Genomic DNA, 14790 nt, shown 5'->3' with positions numbered 1-14790 from the left:
ATTTATTTCAAGCAAAGTCAGTTGCCAAAAATCTTCCTCTAGGACACAAAGTTCTCCAACCACATTGCTCCTAGTACAGCATAGCATAGCAAGTGTACACAGCTCATACACCACAACACCAATATATTATTTTCTCTCCATTAAGATCTCCTGCCTGCAGCATCACTGGCAAATTTTAACAGCAATTGCTTTAACAGAAAAAAAAAAAAAAAAAAGGTATTTCACAATGTCAGTAGAAGTTTTCAAGGTGACTGCAGAGTACAAACACTGCGCTGGAGCTGCTGTGAGTCACTGCAGCTTTGTAACATCCCACCAGGGCAGAATGGCTCCCACCTGCACTCCCTCATCCCCAGGAGGAATTCAGAGCTTACATCCCAAAAGATCTTTTCAGTGAGGAAAAAAAGTCATACTGTCATCTGAGAGCATTTCTGATACGTTTGAGAAACAGGTGAGGTACAGTCAGCCTTGATTCCTTTTTTTCCTGCTAAGTTGTGATGGATTCAAGCCAAGTAATGAAGACATACCTCTGAAGTGTTAATGGAAAATAAGCTCCGTATCCAATTCTGGTTCCAAAAGTTGTTCCTGAGACTCGTTTGTAGCTCTAAACCCATTCCTCCATGCTGTTCCCAAGATAGATGGAGCCCATGGGTCTGCTGCTGGAGCCGCTCGCCTTGTGAGGATGGACAAAGCACAGACTCAGGATAAACTGAAGCACATTTTCCTGTGATGCTTTGCCTCCTGCTCTCTGGTTAGAGACATTCTATGACTCTATTTGATTTTGCTGTACCTGTTTCACCGTGCTGTTAAGCAATAATGAAAGAGGGAGCCTTCCAGGCAGAGCTTCAGGAAGCTACAGACAAAATCAATGGAGCACGAACAAACTCAGCACTGTAACATCTGCAGAAGGAACGGAAAAATCCAGCTTTGCAAAAAGCTACCACTGCTTTACCAAGGCCAGTATGAGATTAGGTTAATTTCCATGCAACAGCCATGGATTCATAAATGCTTAATAATGGAGATAGTGAAATTCAAATCCAACTGAACACTTTTACATATAAACCACTTCCTTGAAAACCTGAAAATTCAGTTTTAAGCCCTTGTTAATGTGTAGAAGAAGTACTTCTTCAAGTACCCATTGGATTACAGTTTGAAGGCTTTCAGAGAATATTCCTGAATGCCTTTATTACAAAGCAGGTTGTGTGGAACACACTTGTATTGGAGGGGAAGTGAAAAGCTATCGCTGAAGATGAAATATTCTGACACGGCTGAAAAGAAATGCTTTGCAGAAATGTAAGTTTCAGCAAACTTTAAAAACATTTTTCACCCAAATAGCATTTCAGGGAGTGCTTTGAGCAACACGCACACAGCACGATGTAACCTGTCAGTGCCTGCAGATATAAAATGGGCACTTTGCCCCACGTCCCCCACACCCTGCCAAAGTCCAGCCCACCCCTTCCCCATGACCCCAGGGTTTCATCCTACCAGACTTGCTCATCTGTATTCAGAGGCTGGCAGAGCTGACTGCCCTCACAGTTTCTTGCTGTGGCATCTCGCAACTTTATCCCAAACCCAGCAGGCACCTCCATTTTTCCTACAGAAAAGTAATTTTGAGTTTATTGCAGCAGGTGAGTTGCCTGCCAGCCTTCACCTCTGGTGCTGAAATCCTACCAAGTCCGGCTTTGCTGGAAGCTCACGAAGACACATGGGACAGGTCTTATTGAAAACACAAAAGCTTTGTCTGTGAGTTTTCAAGACCAGCTTGTCCCCTTGGCTGCCCATGGCATTGTGACACTCAACGAGAAGATGTTTCAGAGGATGTTTAGGATGTTTCTAATCATCTTGTTGGGATCAGAGGTATTAGAGATCCTCTGCTCCTCTGGGGAAGCATAGTGCTGATGCTCCCCGCATCATTAATGCCCTGCACAACCTACAGAATGTAATGCAGGAAAAGAAGAACATGAAACAAAGCTCACTGAGCTGTGCCCAAAGAAACAGCACACTCAGCTGAACTAGTCTGCTGGATAAGGAACTGTGTTTTTCTGCAGTTACTTTTGTAGCTATAGTCACTTTGAGCCATTGAGCCTTTCCACACTGCTTGTCCCAGGGAAGCCTGAAGGTGTCAGCGTGTGGAAGTGATGAGTGATTAAAGGCAAGTGACTGTGAAACCCTGCTCTGACTCCCTCCCATCACAGCCTTCACCTGGCCAGGCTCAAAGACGTGGGGATGCCTTTGCTGTATGTTCACAAAGACAGAGCCAGATCGTGCAATGACTTTGAACAGGGTTTATTCTTGGTAAACTTGCAACTAAATCCCAAGTGGCACAACTCACCTGCCATGTCACTGGCACCAAAGAACTGAGAGTGGTGATGATGCCCAGGAGAGGAACAGAAGATGATTCTGTTGACACAAGTGGCAGAGAAAATGAAACATCCCTCGGTCCCCAGCAGAGGGGACCAAGACAGGTTGTAATCATGCTTGCATGTCAGCAGTATGGACACTTGGAGGCAATGGTTTTGCCAAAAGACAACATGTTATTGACTGTTAATATGGCCTTTGACTCTAGAGAAAGCACTGGTTCAGCAGCATAAGGCAGGAAACAAGACATGGATGCAGTGTGCAGCAGTTGGTTTAGGACATAGCAACACCATGTTGGACAACACAACATTGTCCAACACGGCAAAGCAAGATGTTGCATCACTCTTCCCCACAGTGCGCACCTATCCAACCCATGGAAAGCCACCTGAAGCCACTGAGGAACACATGCTGATCCTTGCTCAACACTAAAGCCCCAAGCCTCTGGGAACCAAGCTACAGCTCAGTGGCCAAGGATGTCTGCAGAAGATGCTCTGCTTGGAAAAACCTGGCCTCGGGTTTGCAAGCACTTTCCAAAATCTACCTTCAGGTGTGGATGCTGGCCACATAGGCACAGGTTATTATCCTCTGTATTTATGTACCTCCAGTCTTGTATCAGTATTGGTGAAAACAAGCTATTTAAAGCTTTGATGCCTTCCTAAAAATCTTCTCTGAAAGGATCAAGGTGCTCAAAGAGTGATAGTTATATATGAGCAGAAAATAACTGCTGCCTCTTGTGACACTAAGAAACTAACATCACTAGTTTTAGACAGATACCTGAATTAGTATTAACTTTCCATTAAAATAAAATAGATTTTCAATTTTTTAGTGTATTTTACAGGAGGATTGACAACATTCACAGGACTTAAAATTCACATATCACTTTAACACAAGACCACTACCTTGGAGGAAAGCATTGTGTGGACTGCTGTGCCATAGACTGGGACTATATTACTGCTAATAATGTTGTCTTAGAAATCTCTAAATGAAGGTGCATCATGATAGGAGCACATTGCTATAAGCACTCTTCTACAGAAACGTTTTTTAACGCTGTGGGCAGTGGCATCAAATTAAAAATACACACTAAATCCTATTATCTGGCAGTTTATTTAGCAATTTGCAGCTTGCAAACACAGCATGCTGGTAATTCATTAGGATGAACATTGCCAAAAATAAAGCTCTTACTTTGTAATTGTACTTTGAAGGCAAAATCACAAAACCCTTGCAGCACTTCTCCCCCTCTCCTAGATGGATTTTCTCAAGCCTGGGGAAAACTTTGATTGAGGCATAAATTAACAAGGGACGTGGAAATCTTCACTTCAGATGCTAGTGTAAAATTGCCTGCTATGCCTTATAACAACCTTCTGAGAGCGTGAGCAATGTCTTTGGCCAAGGCAGGTATTTGCAAGAAGTTGGAGATCCTGGTGTGTCTACCTGGTACTGTGTCCATCGGTTGATGCTGAAATGGAAGCAGATGGGTAGAAGCTGCTGCAGAGAAGGCACTGCTGTTTGTGAATTGGAGAAGAGAGAATGCTCCTTATTCCCCGTTGCATTGCCATATTGCTTTCTGTGAAAATGCTGGATTTTGCAATGTCTGAATAAATTACAAGAGAATCCCCAAAGTACTTTTCTTCCTTTCCTCCTCCTTTTTTTCCGTTCCTGCTATCCTCCCTTCCTTCTTTCCATCCATCCACCCAACCGCCCACCCATCTCATTAAATCACCTGTGCTGCTCTGTGTTTCTCACTGGTTAGCAGGACAAGGGGAAATGGTTTTAAGTTGAGGGAGAGAAGACTTACATGAGATGTCAGGGGGAAGTTCTTTACTATGAGTGGTGAGGTGCTGGAACAGCTGCCCAGAGAGGCTGTGGATGCCCCGTCCATCCCTGGAGGTGTTCAAGGCCAGGTTGGATGGGGCCCTGGGCAGCCTGGGCTGGCATTAAATGAGGAGGTTGGTGGCCCCGCATGTGGCGGGGGGGGGCAGAGATTCATGATCCTTGAGGTCCCTTCCAACCTTGACCATTCTGTGATTCTGCGGTTTCCCTGGACATTTTTCCCACTGTGGGCTCCAGAGCCCTCTGTGCCATAAAGCAACATTCCCTCATTCCTCCGCAGCCAGACCGAGTGCTGCTCCGACACGGCCACTGCTCTGCTGCAGATACACAATAACTTGAGTACTCCTCACCAGTTAATAAAAAATGAATGCCAGGTTATACAAAGTAATTGCCTTTACTTTGTCCCCATTACTCTGCTGTAAATTGCGCTGATCTGTTTCTGCAGAAAACACGCTCTGAAAGCACGATGAATGAGTCTGTATGAATTTGGTGACTGCAAATCATTTCAATTATGTGACACTGTAAGTCGTGAATAAACATGCCTTCACATTTTTGGTACCATCCTGCCCAAGCAATATTAGCACTTTGCATCGTTTAGCTTTCAGAGCTTACATTAAACACCCGAATCCTGAAGTGGAGCTGCAGCAGAAGGCAGAACAGTGGAAGTCACTTAGCCACAGTGCTTTACTTCCAATTTAATTCACAGCACTTTGACCCCAAGTTTTTATCACAGCAGCAAACAAGGCTGGGTAATTGGAATCAGTGTCTGTCTTGTTTATGATTTGGCAAACACTGCCATTCACCAACTGCCGAAATTAAATGCAGGTATTGTGGCAAATCACTGACACCTGTGCTGACCAGTGGTACGAAGATTTAAAACAGACATGCACTAAAAACACTTCAGTTCATTTCTGTACTAATTAAAGCACCAGAACTAATTCTGGATTTCAGGAAGCTCTGCTGAAGTTGCACAGAAACCCTGTAAACTCTGCTGCATCAGACTGAACAAAGCCACCAGGAGCTGGGGTGAATTGCACTAAAGCACCCCTCAGCATCCTTTGGATGCTCCACAGCTTGGGAGGCTTCCAAAACCAGAACAAAAGGGGATCTGGGTAATAAATTCCCATTATGTTTAGAATCACAAAATAACCAAGGTTGGAAAAGTCCTTCAAGATCATCCAGTCCAACCATCCAGCTATGACCAAAATTTCCCACTAAACCATGGCCCTCAGTGCAACACCTAAATGTTTCTTGAGCACCTCCGGGGTCAGTGAGCTCACCATTCTCTGGGCAGCCCAACCCAGCACCTGACCGCTCTCCTGCTAAACATCCAACCTGAACCTCCCCTGGCACAGCTTGAGGCCTTTCTCTTTAGTTTGACAGAGATTTGCTCTGTTGGGTGGCTGTAGAAGTCTCCCTATCAGCACCATGCTGAAATTTCCTCTTGCTTTTGGTGTTTGACATCGCACACCAGTAGTTTTTTGATACTTTTCCTGCACTAAGCTGAAACACAGGCATAGACCAAACCTTCTTACAAGTGGTCACCATTCTGCAGAGCTTTCCCTCCCAGCACAGCCCACCCAGAGGTGCTGCAGGGCAGCAGGGGGAGCAGCCTGTCTGAGAAAAATGTCTTTTCTTCCATAGCCTTCTCCTGGTCTTTCTGAGAGACAAGAGCAAGGAAAGCCCAAAACTCTCGGATAACCACGGATTAAGATCCATCTATTCAGGGCAGAGGAAAAATGAGCACACTGCAGGGTCAGAGCCTGTTCAGTGGTGTCCTCATTACAGCCTATGTCTCATGTGGGAATTTTCCCATATGCAGTGTGGTTATTACATTAATGTGTCGTGGATATATTTATTAATAAATATTTAATAATGCTTGTGAGAAGCAAGCTGTATGACCCTGACTATACCAAGAAGCAATGCTCTCCTTATGCCTGCTGGCAGAGGACACAGTCCATATGTACCAGACTTATCTCTGTCTCTTCCAAAGCAGGCTGCTCTCTGTGTTTTTAGCAGTCCTGATCCCCATCCTGAACCACTGTGTGATTTGGACCCAAAGCCCATGAAATGGCACATAGGAGGGTGCTGCCTGGTAGGAGCCCAAGCTGTGCCAGGAGGGTGCTGTGATCAGAGTAGATTTTTGCTGCTGGAAGAGATCATTTCTCTGTGTTGCCACCGTGTTTTCCCCATAGTCACCCTGCTGGTACATACAGACTTTGCACAGCAAATGAACTGTCTGGCAATGCCATTCCTGGAAGTTTAATATTTCCAGTCAGTCCAGAAAGATGCTACCTCTAGGACTTCAAAGAGTTTGCATTAAAGGAGCCAAAATCTGCAAAACATCAGATATCCTAAAACACTGATCTCAGGTTAGCCTTTCTTTAGCAATCCTATAAACAACTCCTAAAAATAACTTGACAAGAAGAGGTCAAATGCAGTACAGGAATCACGTGCCCTGAGATCAATACTACTAAAGCACAGAACAATGCAAAAGGCATCTCCAAAGTCTGCCCCTCTATCCATCATTAAACCAACATCACACTGACAATATTATCCAAGGAGAAGACAAAGAATAAAACACAGTGAGCAGCCGTGAGCTACGGAACAGCAGGAAACAAAACAAGCTGGTATAAATAAACACATTTTCTTTGAGGAAAAGGATGAAAAAGTAATATAATCAGCTCTCTCTTTCAGCCTCTGCAATTAATATCCAAATTCAGATTAATAATGACATGTGAATATGCACTTGGCTGGTGAGCCCAATCCTGCATTTATCACATCCATGGACAAAAAAGCCTGTAACCAAGGCCAGCTGCCCAACCCAAGTGTGGCTTTGGGACCTGAGGAGATCCCTTGTGCTCCTCACCTTCTGGCTGCTTCTCTGAGCTCTGGTAAGCATGGCTTTAATTGTGTTCTTTCGGTTTGTTTGTTTATCTTGCATAAAAGTGTTTGAATTTCAGGGACGTTTCTCCAAGCACATACACCAGTAAATGAATATATTACAAGCATTAGGATAACCACAACTGGCATCAATAAAAGCTCACAGAAGCATAAACTATTACATTCTGCAAGAAGTGTAATACTTGGAAAGGCCATTTCTAATGCTGCCATCCTCTAGGGTCTTCAATTAAGGCTGTTTGCTTCTCTCTTCTTCAAGCACTAATAAATCCACAAAAGAACAACTAAAACAGACATCCTATTATATTGAAAATATATAACTTATGTAAAATGCCTGTTTATCCATTAGCCAATACTCAATTTCTCAGCCCTATATAATCCAATTTGTCACCATGCCCCATCCACATGGTGAAGCTTCTCTCCCGTGAACTGTTTTCCTGTCTCCATAGTAACAAATAAGCTCTGAAAGGGGAGGAAGGAATAGGGCAATGTAAAAAAAGAAGGGCAATAACATCATAAAAATCAGAATCAAAAGCTGGAACCACCCCAAATGCTTTGTTTCAGCCCTGCAAGGTTTGTGCCCAGGAGCATCCTTGTCTCACAGCAGCAGGAAGCTCCAGGATCTTCCCACTCTTCTCTCCTGGGCTAATCAAGTACTTCTCCTGCTCTTAGCACCACAGTATCAAGACATCATATTGGATTAAGAAATTAAATCGTTGCTGCTAATGAGGTCTACATCCACAGCCTTCAAATTTCTGTGCCCGTTGGGTAAACAGCACAAATTTGGCAGCGGAATTCATTACAGGCACCACATGCGGCTCAAAATACATCATTGATCTTAATGCATAATAAAGCCAAAGTGGGAAAAACACTTCCACAAAACATGAGAAGAAATTCCATCTGTCCAGAAAAAATAGAATTAAGGAAGCGTTACCGTAAAGGTTGAACACACCTGAGATGAAGCTGGAGAGCTCCCCAGCACGGCACAGCACTGGGAGACCTTTCAGCCTTCCCAACCAGCAACCCAGAGACTCGTGCCCATGTCACTCCAGGTGAAGATGCAGTGGGGCCAGAGCTGCTCCTGGGCTCCCACTGCATGGAGTGAGGGCTTCCAGTCTGAAAAGAGCTCTAGAAAGCATGGCAGGTGTTGCACTGACAGCAGGACATCTGAAGACATGAATCTCATTTGCCAAGCGTAATAGCTGGATAGCTGGCAGCCATGATCTGCAAGTGCCTGTAAATAACTCACCAGCCATGCACCAAGCCAGAACACCAAAAGAGATTTCAGCCAAGGAGAAATCAGGATTCTCCATATTTCACCCCACTGAGCACTGTAGTTCTGTATAACAAAAACAGAAGTTAAATTCAAACCAGCCTTTAGGCTGAAGAGTAATTGCCGCTATCACACAAACTTTGTCATTCAGGAAATACACTTTAATCTCGCCTGTCTCTTTGAAAAGACGCTTTCCCACTCTGGCTTGACTGAAGTTGGTCTCTAAGTATCTGTTCAAGGCTAGAAAAGAAACCAATATTTTACATTTATTGAACTTGTCATTGCAAGAATCGCTCGCTCTTTGGTTTCTGACAGAGAACAATCCCCACGCAAACCCAGGCAGCATTTAAAGAGAAAAGGATCCCAGCAGCTCTGCACTCTCTCAGCTCCCCAAACAGGAGCATACAAACCTCAGCCCAACTCCCCAGGCCTTCCCCAGCCACTTGCTGCTCCCCATGGGGACAATCTGTGCTCTGCTGGAGGCTCTCCTTTCTGGTAGGGGACAGACAGCCACTTACCCGCTTGTAATCATCCATGCTGTAGATGCCTCTCTCCTATTTGACCACCATGAAATTGTATGAGCTGACTTGATTTAAAAGTTGAACTGCGCTGTATCTCATGAATGAAAATGCTCAGGAAGAGTGTTTATTTTCTCCACCACATTTGCAGTTTCTATTCTTCTCCATATCGCTACTTTTCTCTTCAAAGGAGCCACTTCTCGAGAGTTCCTGTGTTGTGCCTTTCATACAGACTTGCTGTGCAGAAGACAAAGTTGACGTGGTTTAACCCAGCAGCAGCTCAGCACCACACTCACTCCCATGCCAATGGGGCTGGAGAGGGCTCAAAAGTGCAGGAACCTGGGGGTTGGGATAAGGACAGTTTCATAAGAAAGGGGAAAAAAAAAGATAAAAAAATAACAGTGACATCAAGAAAAATACACAAAATGAGTGATGCCCAACACAATTACTCACCATCCAGCAACCCATGCCCAGCCAGTGCCCAGGCAGCATCTGCCTCCAGCCAACTCCCTCCATTTTGCAGTTCCATATGATGTCACATGGTGTGGGATCACAGAATCACAGGTCCCAGGGCCCCATCCAACCCGGCCTTGAACACCTCCAGGGATGGACGGGGCATCCACAGCCTCTCTGGGCAGCTGTTCCAGCACCTCACCACTCTCATAGGAGAGAACTTCCCCCTGACATCCAACCTGAATCTTCCCTCCCTCAACTTAAAATTATTTTCCCTTGTTCTACCACCATCTATCCTTTCAAAGAGCTGAGTCCAAAGGACATCCCTTTGGCCAGTTTATGTCAGCTATCCTATTGGCAGTGTAGATTTCCATCTGAAACTACAACCAAGCAGTGATGTTGTTCTTAAAAATAGTGGACGTGAGGACTCTTCACAGACATTCCTGAAGTATAAGAATGTGAACCTCATTCAAATTAAACAGAATTTTGGAAATGCAATTCATTGCACAGTTGATGAGAACTGTTTTTCAACAGAATGAGTGACAGAGATTTCTGGATCATTTTGCGTCTTTGTACTTCCTAGCTGATACACTCTGCCAATGATCCAAAAAGCTCAGGAACACATTTGCTATATTCTCAAAGGCAACTGAAAAAAGATGACATCTTCAAGCAATGCAAGCTAGCTTTGCTAAACCTAGTGGAACTTCCCTGATCTGCACTGGCTTAATATATTGCTGTTTTACTTTGGGAATTTCATCAGAACTTACAGTTTTCAGAAACTGATGGTGGTTTTCAGCATTCTAATCCCTGTCAGACAGCAAGACCCTTCGGCTTCCTTCCACAACAGAGACACCCAGCAAAACTATTGTCAAAACCAGAGACCAATTTCTTACAGAAGTGCTGGTGTTAGCGAAAATTGATCGTAAACTACTTATTGAATTGCAAAAAGATGCCTAGCTAATCCTTTCAAACTTCATAAATATATTTCTCACTGAAGAGCGAATCTTTCTGTCATTGGCAAATTGGACTATCAAGGCAGGAGAGATTTACTGGCTGCAGATGTTCTCCCTGGAGGAGCAGAGCTGTGTGTGCTGCAGTGGAGATGGTCGGTGGGGACCTGGGGTGAGGGCAGCCCCAACCAGCCCAGCACTATTTCCCCCTGGTTCCTCTCCAAACTATTGCTGTGAAGCCACTTCCCAACGAAAGAAAAGTTTCTTGCTGTAAAAATAAGTTTCATAGAATTGTAGAAAGGCCTGGGTTGAAAAGGACCACAATGACCATCTAGCTTCAACCCGCCTGCTATATGCAGGGTCGCCAACCACCAGACCAGTGGTGGTTAGAGCAGCAGACATTCCAGAATGTGAGGCTGCCCCCTTTGGGCACAGCAGGAAAATGGTCCTGGGCACACTGCCCCACGGTGTGGGGTTGCAGTGCTTCAAAAGAAGCACCACTGGGCTGGAAGTCGTCTTCTGCAACAGGAATCTCCATTGAGTGCTTGTGGACACAGTCATTACGCTGGAGGAAAGGGCAGGAAGCCAAGCAAATTGGGTTTTCTTACTTGGGAAATGTCAGAACCTGCAATCACCCAATCTTCACTTGAATGTGGAGCGGTCGCAGGAAACCTTCCTTCCCTCGGTTTGGAGGCCAGGATTAAACCACCTCTGTACGCACTTGTGGATGATTCTCCCTGAACACTTTCAGGCTCCCATCAGCATTGCAAACTGAACTTCAGGCACCAGAAAGGGAGCACTACCTCCTTTGAATACAAAAATCCAGTGAGGTTTTTCGTTTGCAATCCATACGTTTCTCTGGGTCTTTTGAAGTTCAGCTTTAGTCTGAGTTCAAGTGAGCACCGTATTTCTGCCTCCTCCAGCACTTTTACTCTGGGGCCCGCAGTTGCTTTGTTTGCTTGAGGAGGAGGATGAAAAACAAAGAGTGAACAGAACTCATTCTTCATACCAAAGTTTGATGTGCCAGCCACTTGCCAAGAAATTATTTTATTTGTTAAAGATGGAAAAACCTTTGCACATCTGCACTCGTATTTAAGCTGGGTAACTGCAGCCTCCATTTGCCTGACAGCTTTAAAGACACTCTTGTTCACAAAACTAGTAACAATACAGATATCTCTCACACTGGGTACCTGGCTGTTTCATCACACAGTTTGTTTTTATGCTGCATTGTTCCACCCAAAAATCAACAAAGCTTGAGGCAGACAGAGGGTGATGGGAGACAAGTGCAATGCTGACCAACACCATCCCATCTACGTGGCTGAAGTGCTGCACTGCCTTCATTGCCCTTTCCTAGGGACTTTCTTTATGCTAGTATAAACACACATTTATTGGTTTACAGCATCATTGTATCATTAAATACATTCTCTTATGGAAATCCTACTCCTGCAATGGTTTTTCACTAGTTTTGGATTAGGAAATTCCAATTTTAAATGATTTTTTTTTCCCCCATTTAACTGCACAATTCCCATTGACCTCAACATGAGAGGTTTGGTGTTAGTGTGCAACTGAGTTTGCCAGAGGTGTTCACTGGAACAGGTTGCCCAAGGAGGCTGTGGATGCCCCATCCCTGCAGGCATTCAAGGCCAGGCTGCATGTGGCTCTGGGCAGCCTGGGCTGCTGGTTTTCACATAGCGGGGGGTTGGAACTGGGTGAGCTTTGTGGTCCTTTGCAACCCAGGTCCCCACCCTCTGGCTGAAAAACTTCCTCCTAATATCCAACCCCTGTCTCAGTTTAAAACCATTCCCCCTTGTCCTATCACTATCCACCCTTGTAAACAAGAGGCACCGCTGCCTCCTCACAGAGCAAAAGAAAATGATATTACTGCACGAGTGAAGCACTATCAGGAACAAGCTGTAACAATTTAATACATTCATTGAAAGTTATATTTTCCATATTTTCAGCGAGTTCTCATGCCCTTTGGGATGCACTGTGTAGCTCAAACAACCCGCTACTGTCCCCTCCAGCAATAAAACATTAATAGACTGAAACTTTTCAATTACATTACTATGAATGGGATGCAATTTAATTTTATAAGGGGCCATCAATAATACAAAAAAAAAAACACCAAAAACATTGTAAAACACAGCATGATGACTTTAATTCCTAGGAGCGTGTCTGGAAGAACAGCAGTTGAAGCACGACACTGAGCAGGTGCCAAACACAATCATTTACTCCTGCTAAACTTCACGTGCCCAAAGCTGGTCAGACAAGGCTGTGCAAACACCTCACTCCCCCAGCCACCTCCCTTCAGTCATGTTAATTAAATTGTAGTCCTATAAGACTACTTCTGCCCAACAAACAACACGAGACTCTGGTTTGGAAGGTTAATTGACTGTGCAGGAAGTGGCTTGCAAAAAATGTTACTTTCCAGCAGCACAGTTTCTGCTAAGACAGATGCTGTTGCTTGACAAAGAGGATGTATTGTTATTATCCATACAGGCTCTGATCTCTGGCCTTGCGACATAATGAGAACACATTGTGGACTTGTCATGGGGACAGCCATGAGAAGAAAGTATAAAGGGAAAGAGTTTTTTAATGACGTTTTCACCTTTGCAAGGGTCTGATCGTCAGTGACACAAGTGGGACAGCAGAGACCCACAGTCAGCACTGCTCTGAAAAAGCATCCTGAATAAATGCTGCACTAATTATTTGCATGCCCATCATTCCCAGGAGTGAAATTAGACTTCTTCATTTGACCAGATTGATGAGCCAGACCCCAGGTTGCATCACCCAGATGTGAGGGAGCAGGTGGCACTTCCTTGGCCACTGCCCTCTGCAGCAACCCTGCACCATTCCCCTCTCCCTTCTTGGGGCTGTGTTACTGTCATAAAATCACAGAATGGCCCGAGTTGGAAGGGACCTCAAGGATCATGAAGCTCCAACCCCCTGCTGCAGGCAGGGCTGCCAACCTTCATATTTAATAGACCAGGTTGCCCAGGGCTCCATCCAACCTGGCCTTCAACACCTTCAGGGATGGAGCAATCCTGCCTGACCTGTCATCTAGGTCTGGCAGGGAAAGTACACTGATAATACAATGTAATGGAAAGACAATGAGAGGAGGAGAACTATAACCAGCACAGAATTTCATTGCAAGATTGATTTGTTAGAAAGATCACACGAAAGCAGAATTTAGCTCTCCCATTCATGCTTTTATGTCCACAGAGTAGCAGGATGCCCACTGAGTGTTCTAACTAACTAACTGTAATTGCAATTAACATTTAAATAAGAAGAAAAATAATGGGGAATTCATCTAGTATGTGTAAACACACCTTGCTTAGAACCGTTCATTTAGCATCTGTAAGGACTCAAATCCCAGTGGCAGCACAAACCTGTGCCCTCATTCTCATACAACTTCTTTTATTTCATGCAGTGTGAATGTATACCGTAAGGTTAATACAACCCAAGGAGAGAGAAGAGCTTTATCACTAAACAGCAGAACTCAAGCAACCGCCGAGCCTCGATGACACTGCAGCCTTCCAGTACTATCAGGGGAAGACCTTCCCATGGAGACAAAGCCAACACATCCCCCAGCTGTACACAGCAGCAGTGGGATGCTCCCAGAAAGGCTCACTGCTCTCACTACATCAGCATTTTTCTCCAGCAGAAAGCTCCCCACGTGCCTATCTACTGAAGCAGCAGGCAGTGCAGCTCAGAGAGGAGCTCGAGGGCAGCTCTCAGGCATGGCAGCAGCCCCCCTGTGCTGAGAGGGCTGAGTTCACCCACACTGAAGACACAATCTACTTCTAGTTGCTTTTGCTCAAACAAATAAATAATGTAATAGCCAACAAACTGACAAAAACCCAATAGAAATGCCTACATGCTTGCACCCCACAGTTATTTTCATGGTGCATGTCCCACAGGCGTAAACACGGCTGCTGTATGGGACTCTGTGCTGGGACAGGGCCAGCACAGAAGGAAATCACAGCAGCCAAAGAAGAACTCAAAGATATCAAACATTATCCATGTACTCAGCACAGACTTACATGCTGCAGGTGTGCACACGCCATGCATGTATTCATCTAGGATAGCTTTTAGAAGATGTATCTGGCCTGAAATATTCTGTGGGAAGTGGATCCAAAAATAAAAGCTCTCCTCGTAAGCTTGTTCTTCAAATCACTCTTGTGAAGACCAAGCTGGCAGATTTGTGGCTGATGTGTTGGACTGTGACATCTAAAGTCAGATTGTAACGTGACATGAGAGATCCAATCTGACAGGATGCATCAGCTCAGGAGGCAGCAACTGAAGTCTTAAAAATACAGTTTTCTCTTTGCTCTGCAGTTTTGAAAGAAGTTCCACTTACAAAAGCTGCCTATCGGGTACTCACTGCCTCGGCCCTTGGATGGCTTATCTGCAGGCTTTGTTCACAGGAGCCTGCACCATTCTTTGTAAAGAAACACAGTGCATTTTTTGACATTTCACAATGGGTGGTCCTACTTCAAAACTCCATTTC

At 44.7% G+C, this 14790-nt stretch overlaps 1 long non-coding RNA gene across 1 annotated transcript; it reads right to left on the bottom strand.

The window, feature by feature from the left end:
* Window positions 1-8514: 8514 nt before the first annotated feature.
* Window positions 8515-9443, bottom strand: LOC116231468 (uncharacterized). Its single transcript, XR_004167466.2, has 3 exons — window positions 9331-9443; window positions 8878-9216; window positions 8515-8599 (listed from the first exon to the last, which is right to left on the bottom strand). It is a non-coding gene; the product is annotated as an uncharacterized LOC116231468 (long non-coding RNA).
* Between the last annotated feature and the right edge of the window lie 5347 nt (window positions 9444-14790).

Source organism: Phasianus colchicus, chromosome 8 (genome assembly GCF_987193195.1).
Source record: "Phasianus colchicus chromosome 8, bPhaCol1.hap1.1, whole genome shotgun sequence".
Taxonomy (NCBI): domain Eukaryota; kingdom Metazoa; phylum Chordata; class Aves; order Galliformes; family Phasianidae; genus Phasianus; species Phasianus colchicus.
This window is presented reverse-complemented; position numbering and strand designations above follow the sequence as displayed.